At 44.9% G+C, this 14,062-nt stretch overlaps 1 protein-coding gene across 3 annotated transcripts in view; it reads right to left on the reverse strand.

Annotated features, from left to right (window-relative positions):
* Positions 1 to 13,296, reverse strand: part of GARRE1 (granule associated Rac and RHOG effector 1) — an 83,832-nt gene extending 70,536 nt beyond the window's left edge. Inside the window, exon 1 of one of the 3 annotated variants that reach the window (XM_043599066.1) lies at positions 13,204 to 13,296. The gene's annotated coding sequence lies outside the window, so the exon portion shown is untranslated. Of the gene's footprint in view, positions 1 to 6,391; positions 6,530 to 13,203 lie in introns of those variants that run through there. The other 2 variants (XM_043599065.1, XM_043599067.1) reach the window with 2 other exon arrangements.
* Between the last annotated feature and the right edge of the window lie 766 nt (positions 13,297 to 14,062).

Consider the following 14,062-nt stretch of genomic DNA (forward strand, 5'->3'; position numbering starts at 1 on the left):
TTAGTGAACGTCATCACCGCCTACCTACTGGATCCACCATCTCCACCTGTGAGCCAGACGCCTGGGTGCTATCCTCTACTCCTCACTCCCCTCTACAGCTACTTAATCATTTAGTCGTACCCTTCCTGCCTCCTTAATAGCTCTCAAGTCTTTTCTCTTCAATCTTTATTGCCGATCCAGAGTTCTGATCTTCTTTTCCTCTTGCTGGAATTACACAGGAACCTCCTTCCAAACTCCTGGACTGCTCCATTCTGGTTGCTGTGTCACTGTTTTAGAGCCAATTTAATTATCTACTCTGCTGCTTGACATCAGTTATGGCTGTCCACAACGCTTCCCAGCTGTCTTCCCCCACCCCACTGCCCACCACTGTCCAGGTCTTGCTTGTGCCATCTTCCCTCTTACCATCTACGTGCTCAGTTCCCTCTGCCTGGAAAGCTCTCCTGGTTTATACTCACTTCTCTTGGATGTCTAACTTAGAAATCACCTCCTCTGGGAAGCCACCTTGGCAAAAAGTGAGCTAGGAGTCCCTCTGTGTGCTACTGTAACACACTGTTTTTGGCCACGTCTTAGCATTATCTTTACTGTATTGTAACATACTGCATCACACTACCAGTTTGCGTGTTTCCCTGCCACCTCCAACGCTCGGGATCATGGAGCTCATTCAAGATATTCAAGAGTGCTAAGTACACTGTAAACATTCAACAGGTATTTGATGAATGATCAGTACATCCTCAGTATTTATTTAATGGTGATTTTTATACAGTCAGTGTTGCTGCCCACAGAGGCAGTGGTTAAGTGCTAGAAATAAGGCTCTGCTTAAAAAAAAAAACAACAAAAAACAAAAACACAACTACCGATGACATGTCATGTTCACACAAGCACTCCTCAACAAAACAAACCATTTATCAAGCGCCGACAATCTGTCAAGCATTAAACCAAGCTTTAGCTACATAATCTCATTTAATCCTTGCTAGAACCCTAAAATAAAAACAGCTGACATGAACCAAGTGGGTATTCAATACTAGGCTTTGTGCTATGCACTTTACATGTTATTATCTAATTTAATTCTCTCCATGACCCTGTGAGGTAGGTGAAGCATCTAAAGAGGTTAAGTGAGTTTTTCAAGTTCTTGCCACATGGCTAAGGTAGGAGTCACCAAGAGAACTGGGTTTGGGGCCTGGCAGTCTGCTGCCAGAGGCGGAGCTCTCCACCGCACTATCCCACCTCTGTCAAATATCTAGACGGCAACATTCTGTTTATCACTCTTAGAGAATATGGCTTAAAGCTGTAGTCTTGGAAGTGACAGGAAGTTGAGCTGGAGTAATGAAAAGTAAAGAGATTTCTCTTTAGGAGATCACACCCATATCTATTCTTGATGACACCCACATTCAACTCTGGTCAAGACCCCTCTCTCCCTCTCTCTCCCTCTCTCTCTCTCTCCCTCCCAGGACTAGACCCATGAGACATCTCCTCAGGTCCTTCAAACTATACTTAGTCATCCTTCCACTCCCTGCTCCTCCCGCTGTATTTACTGTCTTGGTTAAAGGCACCTCCAGCCATGAGCCTAAACCCAAGATGTTGCCCCACGTGGGCCCTGTCCTGGTCCCTTTGCTTTCTATCCCTTACATTCAATCCCACCAATTCTGTTCACCTGGTCTACAGCAACTGCTCCATAAATGTTAGCTATTGTTACTGCTACATGCAGTAGCCTCTAAATGCCTCTCATTTTCTTCTTTATACATGCAGTAGTCTTCTGGAGCAAGCAAGACAGGACTGAGAGAGAATGCTTGCCGTGAGGACCAGAAGCCAAGCTGTCAGATGCTCAGACCCAGCTCTTTCAACTGAAGTACGCAGAAGGGAAGATGTACCTCAGCGTTGGAACCCAACAATGTATTTTATTCCATTTTGCAAAAGTAGAAGTCAGCATTCAATCCTTTAACACAGTGGTTCTCAACAAGTGGAGGAGAGGATACTTCACACACATACACACACATACACCCACCTCAGGGGACATTTGGCAATGTCTGGAAACATTTTTTGGTCATCACAACTGGGGCAAGTGCTAGGGGGTAGAGGCCAGAAATGCTAACTATCCTATGATGCACAGGGCATCTCCCTTGTTCATCCAAAGACAATTACCCAACCCAAGATGTCCACCTTCCGTGTTCAAGTTACCTAATGTGTAAAAAGTTACTTCTCTCTGGGAAGAGGATACACACTTCCTACGTAAGTTAAGCTATCACAGGTCCACAATACAGTAAGAGTTATCATGGGAAAACAAGTGGGTAAATGCTAAACAGTGGCTTAAAAAACAAACACCATTATGAGTTCAGGGGAAGGAGAACACCACAAAGGCTGAGGCACTCTTCAAAGATCTCAGAGAGCAGACAGGGCTCTTTAGTCCCCTTCGAGCCTGCCAGTCAAGGCTCCCACTAAGTGACCAGAACCCACCTTTCCAGCCTTACTTGGAACAGGTCCCTTCAGCCCACCCTCTGCTTCTGCCGGACTGTTCACCCAGGACAGCAGCTGGGCCACGACGTCCCGCTCCTACTGTTATAATGGAGAAAACCTCTCACCTACTGCACAGAAGCGCTGCCCTCCTACTGAGCAACACCACGCCACACCAAGGGTAAGGAGGACACGTCATCATCTCAACCCAATCATAAAATCAGGTTCCTGTGATTCCTACAGGAAAGAGGTAGCGAAAAGACTAAGGTGGAAAATGTTTTAAATGGCTCAGGCCCTAAGGCCTTGTCCTCTGCCACCCCAAATCAGTGCTTAGCAGCAGCCAGCCAGGAGCTGCCTCATTTCCTGTAGTTGCTCGGTAAAAATAGGAAGTGGGGGAGGAAGTTCGCAAAGCAGAAACAAAAGTAATCACTGCCTAGCTTCCTGAACACAAATCACTGAGCAGGGAGGGTATCATTAAAACATCAAAATGGAAAGGCAGGCATGGAAAGCCAAAGCCAGAGGAAAGGAAGTGACACTTCTGGGTCCACCAAGCCCAGATTATTTCTGTGCCCAGGAGACTGCCCCCAAATAAAAATATGTGCAAAACTGAACACTAGCCTATTATACGGACACAGTTTCCATGGAACTAATGTTAATTAGTTAAAGAATGTTAATTTAAAGAATCATGCAAAAACTCCAGAAACATTAAAGTTCTATCAGAGTAAAACATGTCAGTGAAAAAGTTTTAAGGAGGCCAAGATTATTTTTTTTTTCTGTTCAAGAAATGACTACTAAAACTACTGTTAATGCAAAACAAAAACTTACTGAATAACTGATCAGTTGACAAAATCTGAAATTCATGTATCCTAAAGTGAGCTATGAAAACTCAAGGACATAGAAAAAAAAAAAACCCTACTAAATAGAAACTCTAATCAATGTTCGAATTTACAATAGTTAAAATAAAGATGTTAGTATACCCATCCCACAGCAACACCTTGAACCCTGTGTGTGAATGGTGCCTGAGTGTTCCAGGAACCCAGGATATCAGTGCCTGTGGTCAGGAGCTTCTGGTCTAAGAGGGGAACTAACTGTCTCCAGAAGGTGATGTCTGACTATCTCCTGTCCTGACACTTGCTCTGTAACACTGTAACATTTATCACCACAAAACAGGACATTCCTCTACAATAACAAAGCAAGTTGTCATTAGTGGGTCTGAAGAGCTTTTTTTATTTAGTAATCTACAAACAACTGATAATTTAAGCAGAAGAAAAAAATTTTCTAACCATAAAGTCAACAGAGTTGAAATTCAGTTTCAAAATAGCACAGGCAAAAAAAAAAAAAAAAAAAAAAAAAAGGCCAAATGTGTTACATAGTCATATAGATGAAGGGCAATTTTGCTTAAATTGAGGGTATTTTGGGGGTGGGGAGAGAAAGGAAGATCAAAGACTAGTTTATTTTTTTTAAGCTTATTTATTTATTTTGAGAAAGAGAGTGCAGGAGAGGCAGAGGGGGGGGGGAGAGAGAGAGAAAATCCCACACCGACTCAGCACTGTTAGCACAGAGCTGACATGGGGCTTGATCCCATGAACTGTGAGATCATGACTTGAGTCGAAACCAAGAGTTGGACACTCAACCAACTGAGGCACCCAGGCGCCCCAAGACTAATTTATTTTTGTAAACAGCATATGAATAAGTAGAAACGTCAATGAAATGGATGGTAATCACCATATATTCAGTTTCATACCAAGAAAAATGGTGAAAATTTAATGGGAAAAAAAATCCATTATGGGTCCTCATGAGGAGAGATCTAGCTAGGTATTGAATTTTTTCATAATAAATCAACCTACTGTATCCTAAGACTTGTGTTTAGTCTTATAAAATCAAAAGAGTAACTCAAAAAGCTGTTGCCTTTAAAACAAAACAAGGATAGAAATTTTGAAAGAATTTTATTAGAGGAACACTCTGAGCCAAAAAAACTTTATTCAACAGAAGTCTTCAAAAGAAGGAAAAGCAGGGGGTGGGGGCAGCTGGCAAAGCCTTGCCAAGAAAAGGTTTATCTACAAATAACTACCACACATCACCAAAGGATAAATACAGTTAGCTCTGAAACTTCTGAGAAAGTCTGCTCAGGTAAAACCAGGTTTTTATTTATAAACTAAAATGGTTTTGGACCATTAAAATTTTTCACATCAGGGGCACCTGGGTGGCTCAGTCGGTTAAGCGACCAACTCTTGATTTTGACCCAGGTCATGATCTCACGGTTCATGAGTTTGAGTCCTGCATCTGGCTCCATGCTGGCAGCACTGAGCCCGCTTGGGGATTCTCTCTACATATCCCTCTGCCCCTACCCTGCTTGCACATGCTCTCTCTCAAAATAAATAAACATTAAGTAATTTTTTTAAATAAAAAGTATTGAAAAAAAAATTAATAAATAAATAAATAAATAAAAAGTATTGAAAAAAATTTTTTCACATCAAATGCAGCTGAGCACTATGAAAACATTCACAACAACAAATTTTGCCAATGACAGAAATTCGGGTATAAGTCAAGGAGAATGACCTAAAGTCCATCTTTTTTCTAAACTGAAGTATAGTTGACTAAAGTCAATCATTTTTTAAAAAACACAAACACTGATGTAATTTTTTGAACCCAAATTGTTAAAACGGTCCCCCAAATCTACATCTATTAAAAACCTCTAGTTTATTTTTATTAGTATATTACGTGAAAAAGCCTTGATCCACTCAGCTCTGTTTGAGCCTAGTTTTAGCAGTTGTTATTCGCAAAGTTTCCTAACATAAAAGCAAGCTGAACTAATGAAAATTGATGTACCCATTAGAAAGTTATTTAAGAAAACTTAATAGTGCTACTCATTCTTAACAATTTGCACTGTGGAACCTATTTAAAATTAACCTCAAATGGGGAAAAACAAGTATTTATCAAGAAACTCATATACAAATGGGTAAATCAAACTGTAATCTATAAATTATTTCTCTTACTATGGAGAGGAATTACACAGATTTTAGATAAATATGCTTCAGATTCAGGACCGTTTCTGAAAATTTAAGGCACCCTTGAAAAATTTTATCAGTGGACAATTACCCAGCTCCTGCCTCCAAGCTGGGAACACTGCCTTCAATTCTGCACACCCAGCAAGCCTTCCCAACTCTCAAAAAGAACCACAAGTCAGAGTCAAGGCAGAGGGACCCCATTCTACCTCACAAAATCCCAGCAGGTCAAATAATTAGCAGTGAGGACATTTAAGAAGCCTCCTCTCCATCCCTCCCATTCTCCCCAGGCAGGGAAGACAGCGGTAGAGCAGGCCTGCAGTGGTTTACCACCAGACTGACTTCCAGGCTCCGCCATTTCTCCAGGCCATGAGCCCTCACATACTCGAGCATTTACTGAGGCCCTACTATGTGCACGACACCGCTCCAGGCACTGGGGATACAGTGATGAATGAAACAGACACAATTCCTGTACTTGAGGAGCTTCCAACCTAATGGGAGAAAAAGCTCATGCTTTTACCTTGTAGGTAAGATGCTCCAATACAAAGAGATTTCCTGGAAACAGGCACTGACAAAGTGCAAGTCATTATCTGTATGGGTTTGGGAGTCAGACTGACCTAGATATGCATCTTTGTTCTCAGTAATTATCAGTTGAGTGAATGGCACTTACTAATCTACGCCTCAGTTTCTTTGAACTCTGTGCCTCAGTTTCTTCAGTCCAGTGGGGAGGCCTAAATCCATAAACCACAGTACCTGGCACAGCTTGAGTCTCACTCAGGAACTGCAGCTATCCGCTCGGAAAGAGGCTGGGCACCAGTCAGAAGGAAGCATTTTATCTTCTAGTGAAATTCTTCATACTGCCCTACTGTCAGTGAAAAAAGCAAACTTTTCCTCCTCAAAATACCACAGTTACAATATTTTTCAAAAATAGTACTTACCTTCCTGCTGCTCTGGCCCCAACTCTCAAAGTCCTGGCAACAAACTAAGAGGGCTGCCCTGTGTCCTTCAGAGGGAAGGTCAAGGCTCCTCCCATTTCCCTGCTCACCACTCCCTTCCCTTCGGCCCCTAGCTGAAGGACGATGAGCCAGGACTAGGCTGAAGAGGGGGACTGACTCACATTATGAAGCACAGGGATGTGGCTGCATTCTCTGCTACTCTGAGACTCAGGGGCAGGACAGGTCTTTGGGAGCATGAGAGAGGGACCACTTTTGACTTCCCTGACCAGGTTACCGCAACCTGCAGCACTTGAGTCTGGGAGCCAGGCCAGCTCTCCTCTGCCAGTTCTCAGGCATCCACCTCTAGGACCTGGGGGGTGGGGTAGGGGAAGCCTGGGATTCCCAGGTTCCCCATTGTAATTACCATCTTGCTAGCACCTAATCCCAAAATTATTTCTAATATGAAAATTTAGATTTTTTTTCCAGGTAATATCTAGATCTAATTCTGCACTCAAAAAACTACCCCATTAACACTCTTTGCAACTACCAATTTGAAAAACCACATATCAGACTGTGGCCCAGACACAAGGGACATAGTCAAACAGTTAACAACAACAACAAAAAGTGATAGCATCTAGGAATGAATCCTAGAAACAGACTCAGTAAATGTAGACGCCTGTATCCAAGACACTCACTGGCAGCACTGTCCACAGGCATCCACCTGGAAGTAGCCCACGTATTCTGCATTAAGGGATTCATCAAATAAATTACACAGGAACACCTACATCATGGCCATTTCAAAGATCAAGGTACATTTCATCAAACCTAGGATGTCATTTATAAATCATATCATTATTTTATACCTGCTAAGAAAAACTCGGCCATATAATGACGACCTGCCATCACACGCTGTATCCCAATTTCAGGCTCCCTTCAGCCTCCTGCCTGTCTCATTTCTCTGTCTGTCTAGGGCACAGATCACCCTTGAAACAAGTCCCTGTGTTCCCTTTTCTCTCATTTCACTTTTTCTAGCAGTTGCCCGTATTTAAGATCCACTGTTTGGATGAAACCATTGTGGGCCCCTTCAGTTCCCAGAGCCTGTCGTGAGCTCCTGCAGCCTCCACTGCCATTGCTTTTTGTTAGCTTCCCTTTCTGCATGAACTGCAAGTACGCAGCAACAGGGTGGCCCCATCTTCACATGCACCGCAGTGCACAGTACAAGGCCACAAGGCCACACCACCACCACCACCACCACCACCACCACCACCACAAAACACATCGGTCAGGAACTGCTCTAAGGACTTCACAAGTACTGACTCATTTACACCTCACTGTAACTCCGGGAGATAGCTAATGCTGCCTCTCCCATTTTCAGACAGGGTAAAATGGAGAAAACAGAGGCTGTGTGACTTAGAGATTAATGACTAGTAAGTGGCAGAGGCAGGAACGGAACCCAAGCAGTCTGGATAGAGTCCTTGTTCTCAACATCTATGCTACATTCCCCCTCTTAATGACTGCTACATACATGGCAAACATTTAAAAATTTGCTTTTATTAACTTTTAATTGAAAATATAATACACATATACAGTGAAAAGGAAATCACACAAAAGAGTATGTGAGAAAAAGCTAGTTCAGTCTAACAGCCTAGATTTCTTGGGCTTCATCCCAAACGCAACCACTGTTTCTTTTCTATCATTCCAGGAATTTTTTTCTACACTTAGAAACCTATTTCATGGGGCGCCTGGATGGTTCAGTCAGTTAAGAATCCGACTCTTGATCTCAGCTCAGGTCTTGATCTCAGGCTTATGAGTTCAAGCCCCATGTTGGGCTTGGTGCTGGGCATGAAGCCTACTTAGAAAAACAAAAAACAAAACATTTCATGTGTACCTCTCTCTCTCTCTCTTTTTTTTTTTTTACACAAATGGGCCCATATACAGTGTTCTGCATCTTGCCTTTTTCACTGAATGACATTTCTCCAAGCTTGATGCATATCTGCACCTACACCCTTTTTTATTCAATGCTAAGATACACATATTTTCACATTTTAACCCAAGATGGTTCATAAAGTCAGAGGATCTTGATGGGCGTGGACTTCATCAGGAAATACATGAGTCACAAAGGCTTTTAAATGTACAAAAGATACCAAGTGTTAGCCTTGCAGAGATGTGCAGACTGAATCACCCACCAGGCAGAGACCAACCAGCTGACATTCCACATGTTACTTCTCCTGTAATATACCTCTCTACTTCAGGGGGTTGTTGTAAAGACTAAACAAGGTAATATACACAAGACACATGGCACCAAACCTGGCTGCCACAGTGAGTCTAAGGGATTAACATAATACCTGACACATTGTTAGTGCCCAATAAGTTACATATTGTTCTTAATTGTTTCTTCCAGAGCTGGCTCCACTTTCCTCTCCAATCTCATTTCCCTCTACTTCCTTATTCGTACCTGCCTACCCTTTACCCTAAAATTCTACAGCTCACATACCTCAGCCTGCTCACCTCTACACCTTTGTGCCTGTCACGGCCCTCCCTAAAAGTCCTTTCCCCTCACTGTGGTGCCGAACTAACGTTCTCCTACAGTATGCAGCTCAAGCCCATCCTCCAGGGAATCTTCCTTGACAACTGCAGGTCGATTCTCTGGAGGAACGGTTTGGGAAAATTGTATCTATCATGGCTACCCCTTTTGGTTCTAGGTTTTGTCAGTGCACCCAGGAGCAAGCTGGTCCAGGGCAACTGATTCAGGTCACCTAAACTCAAAGATGACTATGTACGAACCAGAGGGCTAGTTACTAAGTTTATAAATACCCATGAAAGCTAATATTTACTGAGCACTTATCAGATGCCAGGCAGCAAAAAGGAAAGTACTACTATTATCCCCATTCTACAGAAGGGCAAACAGAGATTAGCCAGCACCCCAAGACCAGGATCTGATCCGAGCAGTCTGCATATGGAGCTCTCAGCCATTCATAATCTCTTGTTGGCAGGAAATCTCCATGTGAAGCCATGTTCTAATCAGAAGGTATCAGGAGAATGGAAGCAAAGCAAGGGAAAGATTCTCCTGGGTAGAGGCATCAACAGAGATGCACCCATCTGCTTGATGGTGCAGAGGCTCACTGAAGGACTGCACACAGCTCCTCTGGCCAGAGTCCCCAGGCAGTCCTACAGACATATCACCAAATTCCTCTCTTGGATTCACCACCCCAATTTCCACAGACGGCATCCCAACCCTCTCCTAGAAATGCAGTCTTTCTTCTGAGGATACAAAATTAAGTTTAAGCAATTCTGGCTACAAACACATTCCAATCATGCCTTCTTGGGGTTATAGCTGGGTCATTTTGGTTGAACTTAAAGTTTTCCCTGAAATTCTCCAAACTACACTTACAAAAATGTCTCTTGGTTTACATCTTTTCTATAGATAGCTCTTTTATTCTCATTTCATTCACAGATGATCACTGATTCATTCAACAAACACTTGATTGTTCCCAGAACACTGTGTTCTAGGTCCTGGAGATAATAGCAGTGAACAGGACAGGCAAGATCTCTGAAACCTGGTGGAGCTTATCATGTGTCCCCCACTTCTAGGCACTTATGACACTTTATGGCAATTGCTTATTTGGCCTTCTTGTTCAGGCTGTGCCTTTCAGCTCTGTATTCCAATTTTCCACAACAGTAACTGGCCCACACTGTGAGTACTTCATAAATGTGAGTTGACTAAATTAATCAATAAAATCACTGGGTCTGGGGCACCTGGGTGGCGCAGTCGGTTAGGCGTCCGACTTCAGCCAGGTCACGATCTCGCGGTCCGTGAGTTCGAGCCCCGCGTCAGGCTCTGGGCTGATGGCTCGGAGCCTGGAGCCTGTTTCTGATTCTGTGTCTCCCTCTCTCTCTGCCCCTCCCCCGTTCATGCTCTGTCTCTCTCTGTCCCAAAAAAAAAAAAAAAAAAAAAAAACAAAAAACCGTAGAAAAAAAAATTTATAAAAAAAAATCACTGGGTCTCATCTTTCTCATCCAGGGTAGGACCAGATTATGTCTGAAGTCCCTAAGAGTAAACATACAAAATCTAAATCATGTTAAAGGGACAAAAAGCAAACCGCAAATACAACTCCAATCAAGAAGGAAAATGGAATGAGATAGGTCCTTACAGTCATGAAAGACAGGCCACCTTGGGAAGCAGTGAAGGGCTCCCTCACCTGGAGAAAGCACAGACTGGAGAACATGACCAGGGGTCTGTTGGAGGTACGGAAATGACTTGCAGTAAAGTCTGAGTTGGGGTCAATGTATGGAGACAGGAGTGAGGGGGTGAAGTGGTTCTCTGCCTAGATCTCATACTGGATGAGTGCAAAGAAGCACTGTTTTGGGGGGAAAGAGGTAGAGGCATGAAGCTAGGCCTTGGAAAATGCTCATAGACAGATGTGGGACGAGCACCAACAAAGACAAGTGAAAAACCACAGTCACAAAGTTTAAGAAAAGGACTACAATAGCTCCAAGTCAAAAAGGCCAACCAAGAGGAGACTGACAACAGCACGAAAATCTGGCTTGCCACGCCAAATATTTATGGTCAAGGTCAAGGGAAAGGAGTAAGCAGCAGCCACTGCATCTATCGATTGGGCCTCAAGAGCAGTGTCAATAGAGATAAACACATTTGAAACACAACCCCTCACTCATTCAGGCTCTTAGTGAACTTATACTAAGAGAAAAAGGCACCCCCCCACCCCCCTTCCCCGGCCCCACCGTAACTCCAAAGTAAAGCTATTCCTTACTCAAACCAACATTCTTTGTCCAGAGAGGAAGGTCATCATTTTCCACTAAGGACGAAGTCTCAGGAGGGAAAGAAAGAGAGTGGACACCCAACCCATGGGATGCCCCAGCCGACCAGCTCTTACATACGATTATTTTCCTACAGTCTTGGAAGCACCACTTGACATAAAGCTTCTGGTGTATTAGGCTCCGGGATTGAAATAGAATAAACATTTAGTAAGATTTCAGCAGAATCATATGCAACTTGTTTAAATTTTTTTTTTTTAAAGGATGCTTAAAACATGCTGTCTTCCAAAAATCCAGAGATAATTTTAGATTGAAAAATCAAGGCTTGCCAAGGGAATCTGAGAGCTTTTCTATCTTGGTCTCCAATGCTAACCTACGTATTCGTGTGCAAAAATAGAGGAAGATTAGAATCTCAAATGCCAGACTGAAAAGTTGCCACAACAAACCTGAACTCTTCATATGGAGTTTGTTATCCTGTCAGCAAGAAAGCAAATGAAACAATAAACTAAACTTTTCATTTTTAAAGAGAAAAAGAAAAGAAAAGAAAAAAAACAAAACACACCTAAACATGAAATATTTCCTAGCCTTGTAAAGGAAAAATTATTAAGAAAAAAGAAAAATACTGTGAACGAAATTTAAAAACAGTCTTCACAAAATCTACATATCAAATTTGTGAGTAGTGTCTTATAAACACATACTGAGAACTTCAGATCTAAAGTATGATAAAACGGCAGTCATAGCTTATTCAATAAAACTGGGTCAACTAACCATTTGGAAAATATTTTCTATCTTACACCAAAACGAAATTTTGAGTAGCAATTTTTAAACTAAAATTTAAAAAATAATCATAATAAAACCATGAAACGAGAAGCAAAATGAATGGAAGTTTTTATAACACCGGGACGGAGAAGAATTTTTCCAACTTGTCAATAAAGGAAACAAATATAACCGATTTTTTACACGAAGGTTGCCTTTGACCTCATTTGTAAATTTATCCTAAAACAATCAGACGATTCCTTTTGACAAAATTATCTCGTGATGTGACCAACTGGGAACAATCTACCTATGTACCAGCAGGGCTTTAAATTACGGTGTGCAATCAAGTCCACAGAAGTGACAATACAAGTGAAATGCGTTGTATTTACTGACATAACCAAAATGTTAGCAATGATCGTCACTGAGTGGCAGGCTGGCGGATGACTGTCATTTGAAAAAGTATTGTCACAACACTTTTTGTGTTGTCTTGAATGTGAGGAGAATGAATTGCTTTCATAATGGGGGTGACGGTGCGGGAACAAGCTTTTTTCAAATCGGGGTCCCCCAACCTGAGTGTTCACCTGGCAAATTTTGTGACGAGTATGAACAGAATTCTTATCATGCCAACCAGGCGTGCTTCTTTCCTCGCACCGCGCGGAGCAGGAAGACACACCCCTGACCCTGCACTCGCCCCACAGGCGTGGGTCCTTCAGCCCCCAGCCCTGCCGGGTCCCCGCAGAACCTCCCCCGGCTCGACTGCGCCAGCAGGCTCCGCGGGGCCGGAAAATCGTGTCCCTCGGTGGCCCCGCACGGCCGCGAAGGTGCGCGCAGCCGGCCAGGCAGCCGCGGGGCGGCGTGAGGGCCGCGTCCCCAGCCAGTCTCGGCGGACCCCGGACGCCCACAGGCCGCCGTGCCTCCGCGGACCGCTCCGCCGGCTTCCGGGAACGGGCGCCGGCGCCAGCCCGACCTCCCCGGCCCCGGGGGACCGAGGGAGCGCCCCCCGCCCCTCCCGTCCAGCGTCTGCGGAGTACCCCGGCGCCCCCAGTCCCGGGCACGAGCCATGAGGCCCCTCCGGGCTTCCGTCCGCCCGGCCAGCGCCCCCAGAGCCCGGCGTCCTCCACAGCGGACGGGCAAGGGGCGGGAGCCCACGGCCCCGCGCCCCGCGGCCCCGAGCGGAGCGGCTGTCCGCGAGCTCGTCCAGTCGCCAGTCCCGGCCCGCAGCCCACCGGCCACCCACCAGCCCGCCCGCCTGCGCCACGGAGTGCCCGCTCGCGCCCGTTCCTCACCTGCGACGCGCCCCGGCCCCCAGCACACCGCCCGGACCGGCTGTGTACACCGGAAGTGACGTCTCCAGGCCGGCCCCGCCCCCGCCCCAGGCGGACGCCGGAGTGGAGGCGGACCCGGGGGCTCGGATCTGATCCCCGCTGCGCGAGCCGGGAGGGGGCGGCCCTGAGCTTCCTACCCCAGGCACCGAGGACCTCCCTGTGGGACCGCTAGGGTGGGGGCTAAAGACAGTCGGCCGGAGCTTGCAGGGCCACCCCTGTCCTCCACTGTGGCTTGGCCTGTGGGCGGGAGGGGTTAGCTACGTCCTCACAGACTTATTATTGAAATAGATTACTCAAATAATGAGTGCTTACTGGATGCCACGTCCTGACAGGCACTGTAGGAACAGGGTAATGCCCTCAATCATTGGTTTATTCTCTAGTGGAAACACAATAAAATTGCCACAAATAGGCACGATGAAATAGTGCCAATTGTGACAAGTGGTAGGAGGGGAAAGTGAAAGAGGGAGGGGGAGAGTTCCCTGACCTAGTGTAGGAGGGTGATCAGGGAATTATTTGCCCAGGAAATAGAACAGGAGTTGAGGTCCTAAAGGAGAGAAGGAAGAAACAACTTAGAGAAGCAGAGAGGAAAGCATGTTAGGGCAGAAGAAACAGCAGGCGTCTTCAATGTGTGTTCGAGAAACTAGGATAGTAAGATTTTGCCTGAGAGCAGTGGGAAACTAGTAAATTTAAAGCGAGGGATGATTTTACCATGCTTGTGCGTTTAAAGGGATTGCCTGGGGGCGCCTGGGTGGCGCAGTCGGTTAAGCGCCCGACTTCAGCCAGGTCACGATCTCGCGGTCCGTGAGTTCGAGCCCCGCGT

This window comes from Prionailurus bengalensis, chromosome E2 (genome assembly GCF_016509475.1).
Source record: "Prionailurus bengalensis isolate Pbe53 chromosome E2, Fcat_Pben_1.1_paternal_pri, whole genome shotgun sequence".
Lineage (NCBI taxonomy): Eukaryota > Metazoa > Chordata > Mammalia > Carnivora > Felidae > Prionailurus > Prionailurus bengalensis.